General features: G+C 42.3%; 1 protein-coding gene and 1 pseudogene across 1 annotated transcript in view; both read right to left on the bottom strand.

Moving 5' to 3' along the window:
* Positions 1–22,678, bottom strand: part of LOC124624337 — a 558,871-nt gene that overhangs the window by 35,124 nt on the left and 501,069 nt on the right. The gene's annotated exons all lie outside the window — the stretch shown is intronic.
* On the bottom strand, positions 4,652–4,769 carry LOC124555907 (annotated as a pseudogene).

The raw sequence follows: 22,678 nt of genomic DNA, 5'->3' as shown, positions 1-22,678 counted from the left end.
AGACCGTAGGGAAATGGCGGCCGATAATTCTAGCATTTCCGAAATGGCGCTTCAGCAGCTGCTGAAGCCATCCACACATCCACGCAGCTGGAGAGCTGGAATGCGTGGTGGGGCAAAAGACAGTCACAGCGCTTACCTGTGACGGCACGGGTAACAGGACCAGAAGCACCCGTCTCTTCGAAAATATATGGCCCTATGATAAATGATGCCGTAAACCCGCACCACACAGTGACCTTTTCAGGATGAAGTGGTACTGGTTCATTTGCGTGTGGATTTTCCGTTATCCATATTCGACATTCTGTGTATTGGCCTATCCTGTGAGATGTAAGTGAGCTTCGTCTGTCCACAAAATCTTCCACGGCCAATCATTGTCCACTTCCATGCGAGTAAGAAATTCTAATGCAAAGGTCTGTCTTGATTGCAGGTTAAGAGGAAGCAATTCGATCACATACGAAATTTTGAACAAATAGCAAAGAACGATGTTTCGGGGGTTTTTACGCACCGTGCTCACGGGTATTTCCAATGTTCTGGAAATTCTCCGTGCATTATATGTTTGCACATCACCACTCGTCTCTTGCACTGCTGTGGCCACTGCTTCCACTGACGCCGAAACAGTTCGGTTCCTCCTTCAACGAGGTTGCACATCAAAAGAAATCATCTTTTCGAATTTCCGAAATGGTTCAAATGGCTCTAAGCACTATGGGACTTAACATCTGAGAACATCAGTCCCCTAGACTTAGAACTATTTAAACCTAACTAACCTAAGGACATCACACACATCGATGCCGGCGGCAGCAATCGAACCCACGACCGTAGCAGCCGCGTGGTTCCGGATTGAAGTGCCTAGAACCGCTCTGCCAGAGCGGCCGGCTAGAATTTTAGAATCATCTTCTTCAGACCCACGGCAGTCATCGGACCAACGCCTTTTTTCAAATCCTTCAGTGTCCGGAACTTCTGCAGAGAAACGTGTGCAGTTATGGTTACGGTAATACAGGTTTACAAGCAGAGTGCGATCTTGCATTGAGGCAGTCACGGCGAACATCGTAAACGCGAGAGGAGGAAAAGCGTGTATCAGGTGTGTTTGTACCAACTTCAACGGGTCGTGCGCGTGACTGGTGTTTTCATTTACGTATTGTGATACAGCGCCATCTATTGATCAATTTTCACACTATTTTTTTTCTTCTCCCATATGTTTTCCCCCTTCTCCGATAATATTCCGTTGCAATTTGACGTCATTCTGACCAGTGGTGTTATTTCTAAAGTGTTCTGAAAGTTTAACTTTAATTATAATTACTCTACACTTCAACTGTAGACAAAATTAACAATAGTAATTGTGTTGCGAATTTTGTTTTATCAGACACTGAGACAGTTACAGCAATAAATGCAACTTTTATGTTGGAGAATCGACAATTAAAGGAAAGCTTGAACCAGGCAGTTGCACCCAATGGGGAAGAGAATTTAGAAATCAGTTCCCTTGAAGAAACTACACTGAAGCACCAAAGAAACAGGTACAGGCATGGGTATTCAAATTCAGAGATTTGTAAACAGTCCGAACACGGCACTGCAGTCAGTAACGCCTATGAAAGCCATAAATATCTGGCACAGTTGTCTGATCGCATGCTGCTGCTAGAATGGCAGGTTATCAAGATTTAATTGAAATTGGACGTGGTATTATAGTCGGCAGACTAGCGATGGGCCATAGCATCTCTGAGGTAGAGGTGATCTGGGGATTTTCCTGTACGACTACTGCACGAGTATACTACGATTATCAGGAATAAGGTAAAACATCAACTCTCCGATAGCGCTGCGGAAAAAGGTCCTGCAAGAAAGGAACAAACGACGACAGAATAGAATCGTTCAGTGTGACAGAAATGCAACCCTTCCGCAAATTGCTTCAGATTTGTCGTCAACAAATGTCAGCATGCGAACCATTCAACGAAATATTTTCCATATGTGCTTTTGGAGCCGAAGGCCCTTTCGTTTGCCCTTGATGACTGCACGACACAAAGCTTCACGCCTCGCCTAGGCTCATCAAGACTGACAATGGACGGTTGATGATTGGAAAGATGGTGCCTGGTCGGACGAGTCTCGTTTGAAATTGTATCGAGCGGATGGACGTAGACAACCTCATGAATCCATGGACGCTGCATGTCAGCAGGAGACTATTCAAGCTGGTGGGAGCTCTGTAATGGTGTGGGGCTTGTGCAGTTTGAGTGATATGGTACCCATGATATGTCTAGATACGACTCTGACAGGTAACACGTACGTAGGGCATCTTGTACATCTGCATCCATTCGTGTTCATTGTCCATACAGACGGACTTGAGCAATTCCAGCAGGACAATGCGATACCCCACACGTCCAGAATTGCTACACAGTGGCTCCAGAACACTCTTCTGAGTTCAAACACATCCGCTGGCCACCAAACTCCCTAGACGCGCACATTATCTGGGATGCCTTGCAACGTAATGTTCAGAATAGATCTCCACCCCTCATACACCTGCGGATTTATGTACAGCCCTGCAGGATTCATGGTGTCAGTTCCCTCTAGCACTACTTCAGACATTATTCAAGTCCATGCCACGTCGTGTTGCGGCAATTCTGCGTGGTCGCGTGGTCCTTAGACGATATTAGGTAATGTACCAGTTTCTTTGGCTCTTCAGTGTGTGAGGGCCGGAGTGGCGGTGCGGTTCTAGGCGCTACTGTCTGGAACCGAGCGACCGCTACGGTCGCAGGTTCGAGTCCTGCCTCGGGCATGGACGTGTGTGATGTCCTTAGGTTAGTTAGGTTTAATTAGTTCTAAGTTCTAGGCGACTGATGACCTCAGAAGTTAAGTCGCATAGTGCTCAGCGCCATTTTCTTCAGTGTGTGTCGAACCCTCCTGTGGCAATGGCAGTTAAACGGGTAGTTAACGCTGTACAGTGTTTTTCAGGAAAGTCGAATAAAATTGTGAGATGTAAAGTGTGCACATGACTGAGTGAGTTTCAGTTGAATATTACTCGACTTAAATTGACTGGTGATGACAGGAGCTGAGCCTGTAGATCCACATAGAAAGGGGAGATGAATACCTTTTCCTTCATATGTCCCCACAAGAAGAAACTGCACAGCGTAATCTCAGGCGATCTTTGACGCCAAGAACAAGGGCAGTGTCTCGGGTTTTCATGCGCCCTATCCAGCGTTGAGGCGGAGTGTCATTAAAAAACTGATGTATGTTGTTGTGCCAATGTGGTGGCGCTCCATTCTACTGCAAAATGAAGTCATCAGAAACCTCCTGAAGTTGTGGGAAATGCCAGTTCTTCAGCATTTGAAGACAGCTCATTCCAGTCATTGGGTGTTCCTCAAGAAAAAGGAGACCGTACATTTTTTCACAAGAAATAACACAAAAAACCTTCGCTTTAGGTGAATCTCCTCCGTGCTGACGAATTGCATAAGGGTTCTGGAGTTACCCTATTTGTGCACGTTATATCAGCTTACTTTTATCATTATCACAAAACCTTGCTTCATCACCGAGAATTAACCGTAGTTAAAAGGTATTGTCTTCCATGTCGTCTAGCAGAGCGTTTGCGAAGTCAACCCATTTCATTTATCACCAGCCCAAAGAGCTTGCACTAATTGTAGTCTTTATGGTTTGTAAACTAAACGACGCATAACACTCGCCAGACAGTCTATGAGGCATTGCCAGTTCTTTGCTTGCGCTGAGAGCAGACTTTCGTGGACTGCCGCCAAACGTTTGCCGAATTGTTTCCATCATCAGAAGTGCGAAATCGACCTGGACTCTTACCTTCGCATAAGCATTCTGACTCTAGAAACTGGCGGTTGCAAGGACGAATGTTTCTGGGTGCAGGAGGATCAATGTCGAAGCGCCGACGCCAAGCACGCTAGACCGAAATCAGTGACACACTCTTTGAAAACTGCAGCACACAAAACGCTTTTTGATGAGCGGACGCTATCTTACTTCTGACTGACTGCAAACTGAGAAGACGCACTGATCGACATCTAACGGCGATTTTCTGAAACTCTAGCCACGTCCGTTCAAGCAACACACATCTCCTCGCCGGCAGATGCCAAGTTTCTTAATTATTTCTGTCCAAACTAAGGTCATTCTTTTTGACATCCTGTGTTTATTATTGATAATTTTAACTGGGTAGGTGCCATGATACCCAATGGAACAGTTTTAGCAAGTATATAAGAGTTGTGGCAAATAAAATTGTGAAAGGAGTAGGCAAGGGCAAATGGAGGAAAATGGGGGAGTTAAAATGTAGAAGAGTATACGTAAATAATGTAGACGTTACAACCAACTTATAAAATAAGGTACAAGAAAAGTTGATGCATCTGTGAGAGAAATAGAGAAATGAGTTATATTCAGTCTTGAGGAATTGAGTACCACTTTTGAAAAATGTTGGGAATTAACATGCGTGCCTTCAATATAGTAACAATTCCCAGTATGGACGAAAAAAGCACTCCGCCTTCAGGCCACAAGTGGTCCGTCGGGACCATCCGATCGCCGTGTCATACTCAGCTGAGGATGCGGGTAGGAGGGACGTGTGGTCAGCACACCGCTCTCCCGGTCGTTATGATGGTTTTCTACGCCGCTACTATTCGGTCGAGTAGCTCCTTAATTGGCATCACGAGGCTGAGTGCATCCCGAAAAACGGTAACAGCGCATGCGGGCCCGGGTGGTCATCCATCCAAGTGCGGGCCACGCCCGACAGTGCTTAACTTTGGTGATCTGACGGGAACCGGTGTATCCACTGCGGCAAGGCCGTTGCCTATAGACGAAACATTTCAGTATTCAAACAATTTCCAATATTTAACAACGCTAGATATGAATTTTGTCTATTAACAAATACCTCTCGCACTGGCAGATTATGAGAAAACAGCATTTGTTGTAACATCAGCACGTTATGAGTATCTGAAGATGCCTTTCAGTTTAGGAAACGCACCCGTAACATTGCAGCGGTTTGTAGATTTATTGCTGTGGGGACTGAAACCTTCAATTATTCCAGTGTATCTAGATATCACTACAGTGTTTTACAGTTCCCTAGAAGAACGTGCACAATGATTAAAAGTTATACTTTCATGCAAACAACATGCAGTTCTATGTAAGTCTGCAGGCTTTCGTCGCCGTTGTCACTGAAGTTAAAATCTTCTGTACAGTATAGAGTGTGACCTGGCGAAGATTGCATCAGCATCGAAGCATACTAGTGTTGAGTTTGTATCTGTTCTTGGGCGTCATGACCGACCTCATTTGAACTCTTCTGTCAAGAGAGTTAATTTGGAGCTGGAACGGCTGCTCATGTCGGGTGCGGGGTCACACATTGGTGTGGTTCAAGTTGATTCTCTCAGTAGGTGGGATTATACTAGGCATGGCCTTCACCTCAACAGGAAGGGGAAGGGTAAATTGGCTGGGGAAATAGCAGGAAAGTTAAAGGGGGGAGGCACTGTCATGAGTGGTAAAATACCAGTGGTTATAGGATTCAGAAAAGACCCTTTTTTAGGGTAGGGAGGACAGAAAGAAAGCAAATTTTAAGAGAGGTTAGAACTGAGACAAACCTTCAGTTTGAAAAAGAAATCAAAAAACATAATTCCAGCTTATTACACCAGCATAAACAGCCATTGGTTAAGAATTTTCAACTGTCAGCAGATATTTTAACTCCACCCAATTTTAACTCAGACAATGTGAAATGTCAGCTATCTTTATTGCATCAAAATATTCGAGGACTGAGAAATAAAATTAATGAATTAACTATATGCATAGATGAATTAGAGTCTTCAAACCCAGCTGACATAATCTGCCTCTCTGAACATCATGTGACCACTGGTATAGAACTTTTAAGTGTTACAGGGTTCAGGTTAGCATCTCACTTTTGTAGATCAGAAATGGAGAAAGGAGGAGTTGCCACATTCATCAGGAACTGTCATAAATTTAAGAACATAGACATTCATAAATTTTGCCTAGAACAGCATATGGAAGCATGTGCAACAGAATTAGATTTTCACAAAAAATCTTTCATAATATTAAGTGTATATCGAGCACCTGCAGGTAACTTTAATCTGTTTGTAAACCACCTTGAAGCTGTACTGGCCCATTTAATAACCAAAAACAAAGAAATAGTGGTTGCTGGTGATTTCAATGTAGATTTCCTTAAAGACTCTCCGAATAAGAACTTATTTGAGTTAGTAACACTATCATTCAACTTAATTCCCACAGTAAAGTTCCCCACTAGGATAGCCACTTGCTCACAAACAGCCATTGATAATATCTTTATAGAAAAGTCCAATGAACAAAATTATATTACAAAACCAATAGCCAATGGCCTCTCAGACCATGACATGCAGTTCCTTCTGTTAAATGTTAATACTGAACAGGATATAAAATCTGTTAAATCTGAGCTCAAGAGGGTAATCAGTAAGCCAAAAATTGATTATTTTAGGACACTCCTCAGAGACATTCACTGGACTGATGTTTACAGTGCTCATGGCATGAATGAAAAATATAACATTTTTGCTAATAAAGTGCTTACCTTATTTGAACACTGCTTTCCCCCAAAACTTACCAAGGTTAGAGGAAAATCTACAAAGAAGCCATGGATTACTCGAGGAATAAGGGTATCTTGTAAAACAAAAAGAAAACTGTATCTGTCAATCCGAAACATTTCCAATGTTGATGCTATAGCACATTATAAGAAATACTGCAAAATATTAAAGACTGTAATATGGATGTCAAAGCAAATATATTACAAGGAAAAGATAGTCATATCAGATAACAAAATAAAGACAATATGGGATATAGTGAAGGAGGAGACCGGTAGGACCAGACATGAAGAAGAACAAATAGCATTAAGAGTAAATGATACATTGGTGACAGATGTGTATAGTGTTGCAGAACTTTTTAACAAACATTTTATAACTGTTACTGAAAAGATGGGGTTGTCAGGTTCGGTAGATGCTGCTATGGATTACCTTAGACCAGACATTTCAAGTAATTTCCATAATATGAATTTGTCCCTCACTACCCCAACAGAAATAATGTCCATCATAAAATCTTTAAAATCAAAAACATCTAGTGGGTATGATGAAATATCAACAAAGTTAATTAAAGAATGTGATTCTGAGCTAAGTAACATATTAAGCTATCTGTGTAACCAGTCGTTTATCAGTGGAATATTTCCTGAATGGCTGAAATATGCTGAAGTTAAGCCACTGTTTAAGAAGGGAGATAAAGAAATAGCATCAAATTTCCGTCCAATTTCACTGTTACCAGCATTCTCAAAAATTTTCGAAAAAGTAATGTACCGTCGTCTTTATAACCATCTTATCTCAAATAACATACTGTCAAAGTCACAGTTTGGATTTCTAAAAGGTTCTGATATTGAGAAGGCTATCTTCACTTACAGTGAAAATGTGCTTAATTCATTAGACAAAAAATTGCAGGCAACTGGTGTATTTTGTGATCTATCAAAGGCATTTGACTGTGTAAATCACAATATCCTTTTAAGTAAACTAGAATATTATAGTGTAACAGGAAATGCTGCAAAATGGTTCAAATCTTATATCTCTGGCAGGAAACAAAGGGTGTTATTAGGAAAGAGCTTGATACATGTCTATCAGGCATCATCCAACTGGGAACTAATTACATGTGGGGTCCCACAAGGTTCCATTTTGGGGCCCTTACTTTTTCTTGTGTATATCAATGACCTTTCATCAGTAACATTACCAGATGCCAAGTTTGTTTTGTTTGCCGATGATACAAACATTGCAATAAATAGCAAATCAAGTGTAGTCTTAGAAAGATCAGCCAATAAAATATTTGTGGACATTAATCACTGGTTCCTAGCCAATTCTTTGTCACTAAACTTTGAAAAAACACACTACATGCAGTTCAGAACTTGTAAGGGGTGTCCCAAGAGTATATGTCTAACATATGATGACAAGAAGATAGAAGAAGTGGACAGTGTTAAATTCTTGGGATTACAGCTTGATAATAAATTCAATTGGGAGGAGCACACCACAGAACTGCTGAAGCGTCTTAACAAATCTCTGTTTGCAATGCGAATTTTGTCAGACGTAGGGGATATAAAAATGAAAAAGCTGGCATACTATGCTTACTTTCATTCCATAATGTCATATGGGATTATTTTTTGGGGTAATTCATCAAGCCAAGCTAAAGTTTTCCGGGCACAAAAACGTGCAGTAAGAATTATATGTGGTGTGAACTCAAGAACATCCTGCAGAAGCCTGTTTAGGGAACTAGGGATACTAACTACAGCTTCCCAGTATATTTATTCCTTAATGAAATTTGTCATTAAAAATATATCACTTTTTCAAACCAACAGCTCAATTCATGGAATCAATACTAGAAATAAGAATAATCTTCACAAGAATTTAAAGTCACTTAGTCTTGTACAAAAAGGTGTGCATTATTCAGGAACACACATTTTCAATAACTTGCCAGCAGCCATAAAAAGCTTAACAACCAATGAAATTCAGTTTAAGAGAAGCCTAAAGGATTTATTGGTGGCCAACTCCTTCTACTCCATTGATGAATTTCTTAGTAAAACCAACTGATTTGTATATAAGTACAACATAACTTCTGCACAATTTCAGTGCAGTGATGTGTTCATTGAAAATTTGTGTGTGTGTGTAAGTATAATCTGACTTCTGCACCATTTCAGTGCAGTAATGTGTTCATTGTAAATAAGTATTACAGTAGTTGTATTACATGTTTATTACCTTATAAATAAATAAAAAACGTTTTGTATTTTAAATTCAGTGCATTAGTATTTGTAAAATGACTCTTAGTGTTCATTAAAAATGACGATCATTCCACTTGGGACCTGTGGAATGGTACATTAGCTTATTTGTTTTAGTTGTAAATATTTGTCATGTATTGTTGTTTTTCTGACATGTTCCACATCCAGGAGGACCTCCTCACTACGGATCAATTGGAATGAAAGTAAATCTAATCTAATCTAATCTAGGTCTAATATCCCAGAAAATTTTAGCTTCAGTCAACACGCAGTTCTCACCCCGAAATTGGAGAATGCAATTCTGCAGAACAACGAGTTAAATATTAGGGCCACAAAATTTTAGCCGGTTGGGTTCAACTCGATATATGCTTAACTGAGACAGTAAAAAAAGTTTCCTTCCCTTCGTAAAAGAATCACAGGCCTTTCTCGGTTTATCAAACTATTGCCGGCTTTTTGTGCCAGAAAATGTCACCATTGCTCAACTTCTTACCAAATCACTAATGAAGAGACTAAGTTACGATGACCCCTGAATGTTAAGCAGCGATGCTCAGATGAAAAGAATTTCTAACACTATCTCTGTTTTGTCACACCAAAGGTTTGAGAAACCATTTATACGCTCCTGTGCGATTTTTCAGTCGGCTATGGTCTCAGCGAAGTATCCAGTTACATCATGCCAAGCTCAACTACATCACAACAGAGAAGGAGTTATTAACTCTAGTCTATGGAGTGAACTATTTTAAATGTCACTTGTATGGGAGAAAGTTTTGTTTAGACAATGACAATGACACCAACGGCACCTTAATATGGTTTTTGAGCCTCAAGGGCATTAGTAGCAATACTTGGGCCGTTAAGTAGTGCGATTATTATTACTCATCATATCACAATCCAGGAAAGCTCCATCAAAATGTTGACGCCTAATGTCGAAAAGTTTGGTTTATACAGGCTGACGGGGTTCTGATTGCTGAATCTGGGATAGAGCAGCAAGGAAATGAAGAATGCAAGCAAAGTCCAATTTCCCCACGCTTCATGGTTGCCGATAAAATCCTTTGCCTTAAAGCACCTCAAAACATTCGGTTGGTTATTCCTTAATCCTTTAGAGAAGGAGATTTGGTATAGTCACATGATAATATAAAAGCATGCCCAAGCGGTAAGAAGGAAGCTAATACACCAATAGCTTGCAAGTTCTGGAGGCCTACTTGTAAGAAGGACGTCGAACATAGTGTATGGGCTTGCTTACTATTTGCACGTAGAGGACAATACGTAAAACCAAAAATTCCCCTTCGAACTCCCGCAGAAGCACTAAACCATCTGAATTGGTTAATCTTAAAATAATTAATATGCTTCATCAGTTACTGACTTTTTCAGTATTTTTAATTGTTATGCCTATGGCAGTCATGACTGGAATAACAGTCACAATAATTTCGTTACGTATCATATTTTGCTACATGGAAGCCCTGGAGCTAGCATAACAGATCAAAAGAGTAACTTCTTATCATCTCTTTCCACGCAGATTTACAAATTATTAAAAAGAAAGAACTGGCGAACTACCCATTCCATTCGAAAAGTAATGGACACGTAGAACATGTGCGTAAGTCTATTCTAAAAATGCTATTATGTTATGTGAATCAAAGCCACACAAATTCGGACTGACTGCTGCAGTTCATCATGTCTTCGTATAAGCGCCAGAACATCAGTCAACTGCCAGCGATCCGTTCGAGGTGGAATATGGTATCAAAATCTGTTCACCATTGGAACCAGATAAGTTGTCCTCAGATGTTGATGCACCGTTTGCAGAACAGATATTCCAATGCTTGAGAGCTGTCTGGAAACAGACACCGCAAAGCAATGCCACTGTTGCCACTAAGCAAGTTAACGTAGTCCCCAATTTATCAGCCTGGGCAATGGGTATTGCTCAGGAATCCACCTGCAAAATAGGGCCACACTAAAAAGTTCAGACCCTTCTAGGAAGGTCCCTACCAAATATCACGCTTAACCTTGCGAGTAAACGTAGAATTGTAGCTGACAAACTGAGTAGCTGTGTTGCACTTTGACCGACTGCAACTTTACCAAGGGGATATCCGGTAAAGCCGAGTCGCGTTTCCGAAACAGCGCCCTAGTTGACAGGACATAGTTACGCGCCAGTACAATCTGCAATCGACCCCTCTTTACCAGTTTCGTTCTAAGGACTGAACAGATACCAGGTGTGAGAGCAAAACGTTCATGAGAGTTATTGTCAATTGCCACAGGAGTTACTATTTCACAATGTATTTAATTAATGATTAATATATACACAATTAAAACGATGCGCTGTTAATTTTTTATTTTTATACGTACTCAATAGAAAAGTTGTAAATGTGGTTGACAGCTCTTTCAGTGACACTAAATTAAATATGTAGATGTCTATAATTGATGATATCAATACTGACAGCTCTGGCAGATAATGGTTGATAAAATAAATGCTTTTACCTCAGCATGTGTAGTAAAGAATTCAAAAGCATATAGTAGAAATTTGTGACAAAACTATACACTTTAGTGGCTATCTTGGCAGAGTGTGTGAAATTATGCAACATTTGCGTAATGGCAATCTAGAGAGATAAGGATAGAGCAAACTTTCTCTTTTACTCGTAAAAAGTTGGAAATAATCTATTTTAAGTTAACAGAAATAATATGCCTTGAGGAAGCAGCTTTTTGTGTGCTTGTTTTTTGTTCATACTTCCTGAGATAAAGCAATACAATAGATTCGGTGTAGCAGCTGCTTTCCACTCCCGCTTGGAAGTACATTGGTTTCCATGGAAATTCAAGATGATCTCAACATCCTGTAGATATAATAAAATAACACTGAATCATATGAACCTTGCGGTCGAATCTTGACTCAAAATTATGCATTAAATACGAGGGCGTGCTGAAAACTAATGCCTCAAAATTTTTATGTGAAAATTCTTACAGCTTTTTAAATAACACAAACATTACCATTCTACATCTATATTCTTCATGTCTAAATACACTACTGGCCATTAAATTTGCTACACCAAAAAGAAATGCAGATGATAAACGGGTATTCATTGGAGAAATGCATTATACTATAACTGAAATGTGATTACATTTTCACGCAGTTTGGGTGCATAGATCCTGAGAAATTAGTACCCAGAACAATCACCTCTGGCCGTAATAACGGCCTTCATACGCCTGGGCATTGAGTCAAACAGAGCTTGGATGGCGTGTACAGGTACAGCTACCCATGCAGCTTCAACACGATACCACACTTCATCAAGAGTAGTGACTGGCGTGTTATGACGAGCCAGTTGCTCGGCCACCATTGACCAGACGTTTTGAATTGGTGAGAGATCTAGAGAATGTACTGTTCAGGGCAGCAGTCGAACATTTTCTGTATCCAGAAAGGCCCGTACAGGACCTGCAACATGCGGTCGTGAATTATCCTGCTGAAATGTAGGGTTTCGCAGGGATCAAATGAAGGCTAGAGACACGGGTTGTAACACATCTGAAATGTAACGTCCACTATTCAAAGTACCGTCAATGCGAACAAGAGGTGACCGAGACGTGTAACGAATGGCACCCCATACCATCACGCCGGGTGATACGCCAGTATGGCGATGACGAATACACGCTTCCAATGTGCGTTCACTGCGATGTCTCCAAACACGGATGCGACCATCATGATGCTGTAAACAGAACCTGGATTCATCCGAAAAAAATGACGTTTTGCCATTCATGCACCCAGGTTCGTCGTTGACTACTCTATCGCAGGCACTCCTGTCTGTGATGCAGCGTCAAGGGTAACCGCAGCCATGGTCTCCGAGCTGATAGTCCATGCTGCTGGAAACGTCGTCGGACTGTTCGTGCTGATGGTTGTTGTCTTGCAAACGTCCCCATCTGTTGACTCAGGGATCGAGACGTGGCTACACGATCCGTTACAGCCATGCAGATAAGATGCCTGTCATCTCGACTGCTAGTGATACGAGGCCGTTGGGATCCAGCACGGCGTTCCATATTACTCTCCTGATACCACCGATTCAATATTCTGCTAACAGTCATTGGATCTCGACCAACGCGAGCAGCAATCCGACCTTTATCAAAGTCGGAAACGTGATGGTACGCAGTTCTCCTCCTTACACGAGGCATCACAACAACGTCTCAGCAGGCAACGCCGGTCAACTGCTGTTTGTGTTTGAGAAATCGGTTGGAAACTTTCCTCATGTCAGCACGTTGTAGGTGTCGCCACCGGCGCCAACCATCTGTGAATGCTCTGAAAACCTAATCATTTACATATCACAGCATCTTCTTCCTGTCTGTTAAATTTCGCGTCTGTAGCACGTCATGTTCGTGGTAAGGCAATTGTAATGGCCAGTGGTGTATTTGCTGTCATCTGCCGCTACAGGGCTCCGAATTCCAGAGTAGAACACGTGTGTAAAGTTACTATGTCGATGAGTGAGAAACAGCGTGCTGTAATCAAGTTTCGAATTCGAGGAGTTCGTCCACACAGGGAGCAACCTCTCATTCAGTATGGCAACGCCAGACGGCGCACGAGCGGTACGACGTCTTCAGCAGTGCAGCGCCTTTGGTTCACTGTCATCCATCATCCTCCCGACTTGGCCTGATCCGATTTTCATCTGTTTCCAAAACGTTAAGAACGTATTCGAGAACTTTCCTTTGCTAGTGATGAAACAGTGGATGCTGAGGTTAGTTGTGACTCCAACAACAGCCATACGTTCTACAGTGACGGTGTGAACAAACTGGTCTCTCATTGAGAGAAATATGTTCGTACTCAGGCAGACTAGGTTGAGAAACAAATATTTAAACATGAAGAATAAAGACGAAGAACGTTAACAACATTTGTTTTAATTAAGAAAATAATAAGAGTCTTCACATAAAAAATTCGGAGGCACTACTTCTCACCGTAATTAATACCGATTAGATAGATACCTTGAGAAAGTAAAGAAAAATTTTCTGTGCATCTGTCTCATAGTCCAACTGAGTTTTAATTGAGAACGAGAATAATTCCACCATTCCAAAAATTATGCGAAAATTTAAAAACAGCATCTGTATTTAATTTCTGCGTATTGTAGTTATATATTCCGCAATTTGAAAAAAAAAAAGACACAGCAACTATTGCTGCTCCACCCACGTACGTCCCACTGCAGTTCTGATCGGAGTTCTCGTTTCAGAAAAACTGATTATTTAATTTTGCGAAGTAGATAGTAATTTCCATGAATAAGAGAACCGTCACGATTTTCATCTTACAGAGGCTAAGCAACTTTTAACACGAAATTATAAAAAAATTCTCGTATCTCACTTCATTTGAGTGCTAGTATATGAATGGCCATTGGAATGAATTTGCAGTTCTTTGACAGCGTCGGCAAACACAGTATATGTGTGAGTCATTACAAAGTGGCTAATGATATTTCCGTTTTAATTAAATTAAAAATTACACACGAAACGTTTCTCTCTTTGGCATCATTTCCAAATGTTTACCCTGCTCGGATGAGCTGATCGGTGTATTTGTAATGTTCAGATAATCGCTGATTTGTGCTTTTGCGAACACAGTATGAGGCCATATGACAAAAAGTGATCTGATCTCTCCATGTGGAAGAAAACAAGCGTCAGGAGATATTTTGGCAGAGAATGAGTTACATTTTTCTAGTATTAGAGAGTATCAACCAAACAATAACAAATTTTACCAAACGAACCTGTTCGTCTTAATACTCCTGGTTTAGCGTTTTATAAATGGAGGAATGAAGGAAGATTAGAACTCTGAAAAATTCATCATTACAAGACACTGATAGGACCATATTACACATTTATTAACTCCACCATGACTTTTTCGTTCTCTTTTACTGATCCTAAAACTGGCTATTCTGATGCATTATGCAATAGATTAACCAATTTCAGAATAAGTAAAAGAATATGAAGAAATCAGGAAAAGAGAAGAAAGATTGCGAAGGGAACATTAGGGAACATGAGAGTAGAAAGATTTGAATTATGTAACAAAGAAATAAACGCACACATAGAAAAATGTACAGTTAATATTAAGAATAGAAGAGAAACGCTCTGTAGACACGTCCAATGCATTCTGGCATGGCCTACGAGGAAAACTGCGTGCTTTGGAAAAGATAAACCAGTAGGATTAGAAGAGTTGACAACGGTAGGAACTAGCATAAATGAACAAGAAAGACAAAACAAAACACAAAAATAAGATGAAGGCGTTGGAAGGTTTCCTAGCCGCGCGGAGTGGCCGCGCTGCTTAAGGCGCCATGTCACGCAGCCCAACCCGCCGGAGGTTCGAGTTCTCACTCGGGCATGGGTGTGTGTGTTGTTCTTAGCATCAGTTAGTTTAAGTTACTCTAAGTAGTGTATAAGTCTAGGGTCCGATGACCTCAGCAGTTTGGTCCCTTAGTAATTCACACACATTTAAACAGTTTTGAAGGTTTGCTAGACAAAACATATCGAAGTAGGATAGGGAGAATATAGATAGCAGCGTAGAGGAATGAAAATGTGATCGGGTGAAAGAATATTGTAGGAAGTGTTAAGCTACCTTACCCTAGATGGCCCATAACGAATGGAGAGGAAGAAATGTAAAACTGATAACATGTTGGCGTAGAGTTTACGATAAATGATCAGCAGCTCTGTATAGCCGATGTCTAGCTTTTCACGTTACGTTTGATACGTTGTCCTCTGCGAGCCCACGACAGCTTCAAAACGTCCATCCTTCCGTAACGATTTTCTACAGTCACATTGTGAACTGTCGACAAACAAAACATTAGACGTGAATATCACGGTACGTTGTCCCGGTACAGATGTTAGTTCTTACCAACTACAATGATTCGAAAATGCTATAGCATGACAAACCAGTCTGAGAAGGAAGAAACTTTCTGGTGATCTTCATCGTCTAACTGGTATTAAATTATTAAACTTGCGGGCAACTTGCAATTGGAAAGTATAATCAGCATCATTATGAGACGTTACCGCCACAGGCAGAAATACACTACTGCAAATACACTACATTTCTTGCCATACCTATGATACATGTGTCTTTCATGAAGATTTCTGGTGCCGGCCGCGGTGGACTCGCGGTTCTAGGCGCGCAGTCCGGAACCGTGCGACTGCTACGGTCGCAGGTTCGAATCCTGCCTCGGGCATGGATGTGTGTGATGTCCTTAGGTTAGTTAGGTTTAAGTAGTTCTAAGTTCTAGGGGATTGATAACCACAGCAGTTGAGTCCCATAGTGCTCAGAGCCATTTTTTTGAAGATTTCTGGCGGGAAACTAATTTGACATTGTACTAATGACATCATGTAACGCCTCAGGCAACTTAAAGAATAAATTTTACAGCAGCTCCAGGTGTTACTTGACATATTATTGCTATTTATAAAAGCTGTGGAACACAATTATCGAGAAACAGTTTGCTATTACGGAAGTATAGATCTTCCCATCAAATATGAGGAAAGGTCTATCGATGATAACACAGGAGGACCAGTAGGCAAGGTAATGGTCTATACATCTCTCAAGGTGTTTGTTGTCTGAGCTTTAGATTCCGACATCGCATTTCTTGTTGCAATATTTCACTTGATACCCAAGTCATGAAGAGCATGTCATTCTTGCTACTTGCCGACGAGCATTCAGCCTTCCTTCAGCAGCTGATAAAAGCGGTCCCATTGCGTATCCAATAGTTCCCCACACAACACTTCCAGGAACTGGTGAGGTACGGTGTCACGAATTGCCGCTTCATGTGACCTTTCACTTCGTTGTCTGTGGACAAGTTGGCATCGATATGACCATCCGAACAGAATCAACTCACTGCATCGCATCACATTACGCCACTCACGGTCCAGGTTGGCTTCTGCTCTGCACAAAACGAGGCTCTGTTTGTCAGTGACGCGACGTCAGTGATGAACGCTGCCTAGCTGCTCGAGACCGCATTCCAGTTTCCATTAATCTGTTCTGGACGGTTCATGGTGAAACTCTGCGTGTAATCTCTGCCTGCAACAGTCGTAATCGTTCTGAAAGAACATTGTCCTCTTTTCGTCATAGTGTGGTCATTTAATTAGTACCTGTTCTGCAGTGATTAACTGTATGATGTATCGCTATGGTGCTCGCATGTGCCTCATGCCAATGATTCTTCTTCTCTCAAACTGCGCAAGATGGCTACATGCTGCGCGTTGAAAGATACCCTTGCTGTACCAAAGCCTTACAAAAATTACTCTGTTTGGCTACGAGCCTGCAAAAACTGGTGTAGGTGATGCATAGCATAGTATCATAAGGGAAATTAGAGCTCGTACGGAAAGGTACAGGTGTTCATTCTTCCCGCGCGCTATACGAGATTGGAATAATTGAGAATTGTGAAGGTAGTTCGATGAAACTTCTACCAGGCACTTGAATGTGATTTGCAGAGTATCCATGTAGATGGTCATGTTTTCCCAGCAGGGACTCACTAATTAAGCTAACCCCATTCTGTATTATCTTAATGAATCGGTGTGTCTGGAACCAAGCGACCACTACGGTTGCAGGTTCGAATGCTGTCTCGGGCATGGATGTGTGTGATGTCCTTACGTTAGTTAGGTTTAAGTAGGTCAAGTTCTAGGAGACTGTTGATGACCCCAGAAGTTAAGTCCTATAGAGCTCAGAGCCTTTTTTTTTTTTTTTGAATCGGTGTGTAGGATTTCCCTGTATTTGTTTTCTGTGAATCTCTCTCGTTGATGACGTCCCTCGAGGCAGTCCCTGTAGCGTAATGGATTCTTTAGAAGATGCCAACAGGGGACCCGTGATTATTCGTGGACATACTAGTAGTTGATTTACTTAAAATTGGCCCCGGGACGTCTTTGAAATGCGTCTACTACCGAACATTGTAAAACAGTTACTATTAAATAGTCTGAAACGATGTATCTCGCAAAGTTAAAGAAATTCGAGATCATTGGTAAACCGACTATCACACAAGAACAAGCTTTGAGTACATCGTATTGCCGACTGGCTAGATTGGCTCTTAGCCGAAATCTCTTGCAAGTTTGTAAAACTCCGTAGCTATTCGTACATTGTCGGTAACTTAACAATATTCATTTGTCTTGTGATTCAAGTGGTTTACTGCATCGTTGTATCGTCATATTAAAGCTCTGATAACACATTGGTTGTTTGCAGTGCCGAAAGTGAAATTTGGTTGGATCTGAGCACTATGGGACTTAACATCTGATGTCATCAGTCCCCTACAACTCAGAACTACTTAAACCTAACTGACCTAAGGGCAACACACACATCCATGCCCGAAGCAGTATTCGAACCTGCGACCGTAGCGGTCGCGCGGTTCCGGACTGAAGCGCCTACAACCGCTCGGATATTCCGGTCGGCAAAAGTGAAATTTGATAAGTAATATTATTAATAAATAAAATTCTGAGTTTCGCGCCGGAACGCCTATGGTTTCCCAAGTATCGTTTGTCAAACAAGACCTCTTATTGCGGCTCACTTAGCTCTCCCCACTCCAGTGACTGGATACTGCACCGTATCGTCCGTTCGCCATCGGGGCGTGAGAACCAGCTCCTCACTCCGTGCTGTTGAACTCTGCAGCGCTGCTCAAGGCACTGAATTATTTCTGATAGCTGGAGAGTCCCAGTAAAACGTGAAATTTAAAAAATAAAATGCTGCCAAAAACGAGAGTAACCTCACAACGGTTATGTGCACTTGGCATGCTGTGATCTGCAGCTGTTAAGTTCTACTGTTGTAGTAACTTTAGAAATGTTCTATAGCCGTCACGTACCTGCACCATTCTTCAGCTGTATGATTGGTTCTATCTGTACTGAAAATAAGATCGCGCATAGACGAAATTTTAGTAGACCGAGCGAGGTGGCGCAGTAGTCAGCATACTGCACTCGCATTCGGATTGACGACGGCTCAAACCCGCATCCGGCCATCCTCATTGGATGGTTCTCCCGAAAGGGCGCGGCGACTTCCTTCCCTATTCTTCCCTAATCGGATGGGGCAGATGACCCCACTGTTTGGTCCCCTCCCCCAAACCAACAACTGGAGTCCACGTGTGCCAACACGTCGACAGTACGAAATGTTACGTAACTTTCTCTAAGATTGTCTCATGTCTTCCTTTTCGGACAGAAGTCTAAAGTTGTGCGATTTTGTTGCAAAAGTGTGTCTATACAGGGTGTTACAAAAAGGTACGGCCAAACTTTCAGGAAACATTCCTCACACACAAATAAAGAAAAGATGTTATGTTGACATGTGTCCGGAAACGCTTAATTTCCATGTTAGAGCTCATTTTAGTTTCGTCAGTGTGTACTGTACTTCCTCGATTCACCGCCAGTTGGCCCGATTGAAGGAAGGTAATGTTGACTTCGGTGCTTGTGTTGACATGCGACTCATTGCTCTACAGTACTAGCATCAAGCGCATCAGTACGTAGCATCAACAGATTAGTGTTCATCACAAACGTGGTTTTGCAGTCAGTGCAATGTTTACAAATGCGGAGTTGGCAGATGCCCATTTGATGTATGGATTAGCACGGGGCAATAGCCGTGGCGCGGTACGTTTGCAACGAGACAGATTTCCAGAACGAAGGTGTCCCGACAGGAAGACGTTCGAAGCAATTGATCGGCGTCTTAGGGAGCACGGAACATTCCAGCCTAAGACTCGCGACTGGGGAAGACCTAGAACGACGAGGACACCTGCAATGGACGAGGCAATTCTTCGTGCAGTTGACGATAACCCTAATATCAGCGTCAGAGAAGTTGCTGCTGTACAAGGTAACGTTGACCACGTCACTGTATGGAGAGTGCTACGGGAGAACCAGTTGTTACCGTACCATGTACAGCGTGTGCAGGCACTATCAGCAGCTGATTGGCCTCTACGGGTACACTTCTGCGAATGGTTCATCCAACAATGTGTCAATCCTCATTTCAGTGCAAATGTTCTCTTTACGAATGAGGCTTCATTCCAACGTGATCAAATTGTAAATTTTCACAATCAACATGTGTGGGCTGACGAGAATCCGCACGCAATTGTGCAATCACGTCATCAACACAGATTTTCTGTGAACGTTTGGGCAGGCATTGTTGGTGATGTCTCGATTGGGCCCCATGTTCTTCCACCTACGCTCAATGGAGCACGTTATCATGATTGCATTCGGGATACTCTACCTGTGCTGCTAGAACATGTGCCTTTACAAGCACGACACAACATGTGGTTCATGCACGATGGAGCTCCTGTGCGTTTCAGTCGAAGTGTTCGTACGCTTCTCAACAACAGATTCGGTTACCAATGGATTGGTAGAGGCGGACCAATTCCATGGCCTCCACGCTCTCCTGACCTCAACCCTCTTGATTTTCATTTATGGGGGCATTTGAAAGCTCTTGTCTACGCAACCCCGGTACCAAATGTAGAGACTCTTCGTGCTCGTATTGTGGACGGCTGTGATACAATACGCCATTCTCCAGGGCTGCATCAGCGCATCAGGGATTCCATGCGACGGAGGGTGGATGCATGTATCCTCGCTAACGGAGGACATTTTGAACATTTCCTGTAACAAAGTGTTTGAAGTCACGCTGGTATGTTCTGTTGCTGTGTCTTTCGATACCATGATTAATGTGGTTTGAAGAGAAGTAATAAAATGAGCTCTAACATGGAAAGTAAGTGTTTCCGGACACATGTCCACGTAACATATTTTCTTTCTTTGTGTGTGAGGAATGTTTCCTGAAAGTTTGGCCGTACCTTTTTGTAACACCCTGTAGATAAGCAACGTCACTCAATTCACTATGTACGAAATTGGTTGGTTGTCTGTAGACACGGGTTGCATAAAAGAATCCCTCAACATTGTATTAAAGCGAAGGCCTATTTATGAGTGGTTGGGGCCCGGAGCTGCGTACGTCGGAACGTTCGTGTTGGCCTCTCGCTCGCGGCTAGCGCTCTAGTGGCACAAAGCAAGTGCCCGCTGCAATGTGCCTTCTCTGCGGCGGAGCTCAGTAAACACTACGCTGATAGCTAGCCAGAGGCGTTAGCGTGTACCGCCTAGCGCCGCGTCGCACCGCGCAGCACGGGATGAAAATAGCTCCATCAACGGTGCGCTCGTCCCAAACCCACCCCCACGTTTTTCCCCTTCCTTTTTTAACCGCGAGTCCGTGTGGCCCACCATCACCACAAACGTGCATTTTCGGTGCTCCGCAGCTATTTGCTTTATTTACTTCGGCACAATACTGTGACAATCGTCTGTGGCGCGCCGGCCGCGCACCGAGCCCAGCCGGTGAGGTTGGTAACACTGCACAAAAAACACACAGCGGGGCCCGCGTCCCGTTTTTTGCTGCTTTTGATATGCCAAGAGAAATTAGGCGGGTCTTCGTTGTTTTACGGTAAAGAGTCCAGCCATATACGGGGAAAAAGAACGTATGTGTAGGGCAAGCACTCGTAGAAAAGGTCGCCCGTTTCTTAGTTCCACTGCAAAAACGCACATCATTCAAACACACCCCTGACGTTGGAAATACGTATGCTGGCGGTGTGCCTGTAAAAATCAGTAGAAATAAAATTAGCCGACAAAAAACGTGAAAACGGCGGTCAGTGTGGCCTAGCGGTTCTAGACGCTTCAGTCTGACGCCGCACGACCGCTACGGTCGCAGGTTCGAATCCTGCCTCGGGCATGGATGTGTGTCATGTCCTTAGGTTAGTTAGGTTTAAGTAGTTCTAAGTTCTAGGAGACTGATGACCTCAAATGTTAAGTCCCATGGTGTTCAGAGCCCTTTGAACCATTTTTGAACATGAAAACGTTCCAGATGGAAGTATTCATTTGCTATCAAATTCTGTCGACCGACTGCGTTCATTTTTAAGTGGTAAAGACCCACTATGTGCATATACGTCAAAATTAAGCGGGGTGCGCCAGGCGAATAAAAGGAAAATAAACAATTTACAGAGATAATTATGCAGCGTTGAATAATATACATACTAGAGGATCACCTTCAGAGAGAATGTCAAGTTCGAAGTACATGCATCATCACCTTCAAAACGTAATAAATAAAAAACAGGTTCGTAAGTCCTTTTTGGAAAAGTTGAGCAAGTGTCTTATGGGAGATCTGAAACACAAACTGGTTGGTTTTCATTTGTGTCTGGTACTCTGTTTTCGACCAGCGTTAGTTTCCTCCTTTTGATAACTGTGTATCATATTTAACACACGACTCCAGCAAGCTTTCGAGTCGCTCTGTTAAGATACGTTGCCGGGAAGATCAGAAAGAATTAACGTAATTAAGGACAGTTCTGCACGTGCTTTAAGCATGCAAAAAGTTAATTTTAAATTTAATATGTTGCATAGTTATTTTGAGTGGCCCAAAAAACACTAGTCCTTAACGTGGGCACCAAATGCCAATAGAAACGTCATGAAATGGCTGTTCTTCGTACAAATGAGATTTTATGATACATGAAAGAATATATTGCAAGTAGCATGGCACAACCGTGGAAAGATTTCTTTCACAAAACACCTCTACCTACATCACATATGCTAAAAACTAATGCTTCCCAATTTTTTTATGTGAGAACTCTTGAAGATTTCAAACCAAAACAAGCGTTATTAACATTCTGGATCTTTATTATTCATGTCTACATGTTTTAGGTAAATTGAAGGTGGAGGGGGGGAGAAAGAAAACGAACTATTGCTGTCGGCTGCATCGGTACTTTATGCGGAATCAGCGGCGACGAGCGATAATGTGAAACACACCGGGAACCGAACGTGGGATCTCCTGCCTATTACACAATTGCGTTAACAACTGCGCTATACGAACACAGTGTTTACGGTCGACGAACACTCTCACCTAGCGCCAAGTAGGTGAACTCCACGTCCACTACTGTGAGATTCCCGCAGGAGGTCAAACGTAATTGTGCGCCCTCACTGAAGGTGATGCATATATTGCCCATTGAGGCGAATCAGTTCTACGAAAGCGTGGCG

Source organism: Schistocerca americana, chromosome 1 (genome assembly GCF_021461395.2).
Source record: "Schistocerca americana isolate TAMUIC-IGC-003095 chromosome 1, iqSchAmer2.1, whole genome shotgun sequence".
NCBI lineage: Eukaryota > Metazoa > Arthropoda > Insecta > Orthoptera > Acrididae > Schistocerca > Schistocerca americana.
This window is presented reverse-complemented; position numbering and strand designations above follow the sequence as displayed.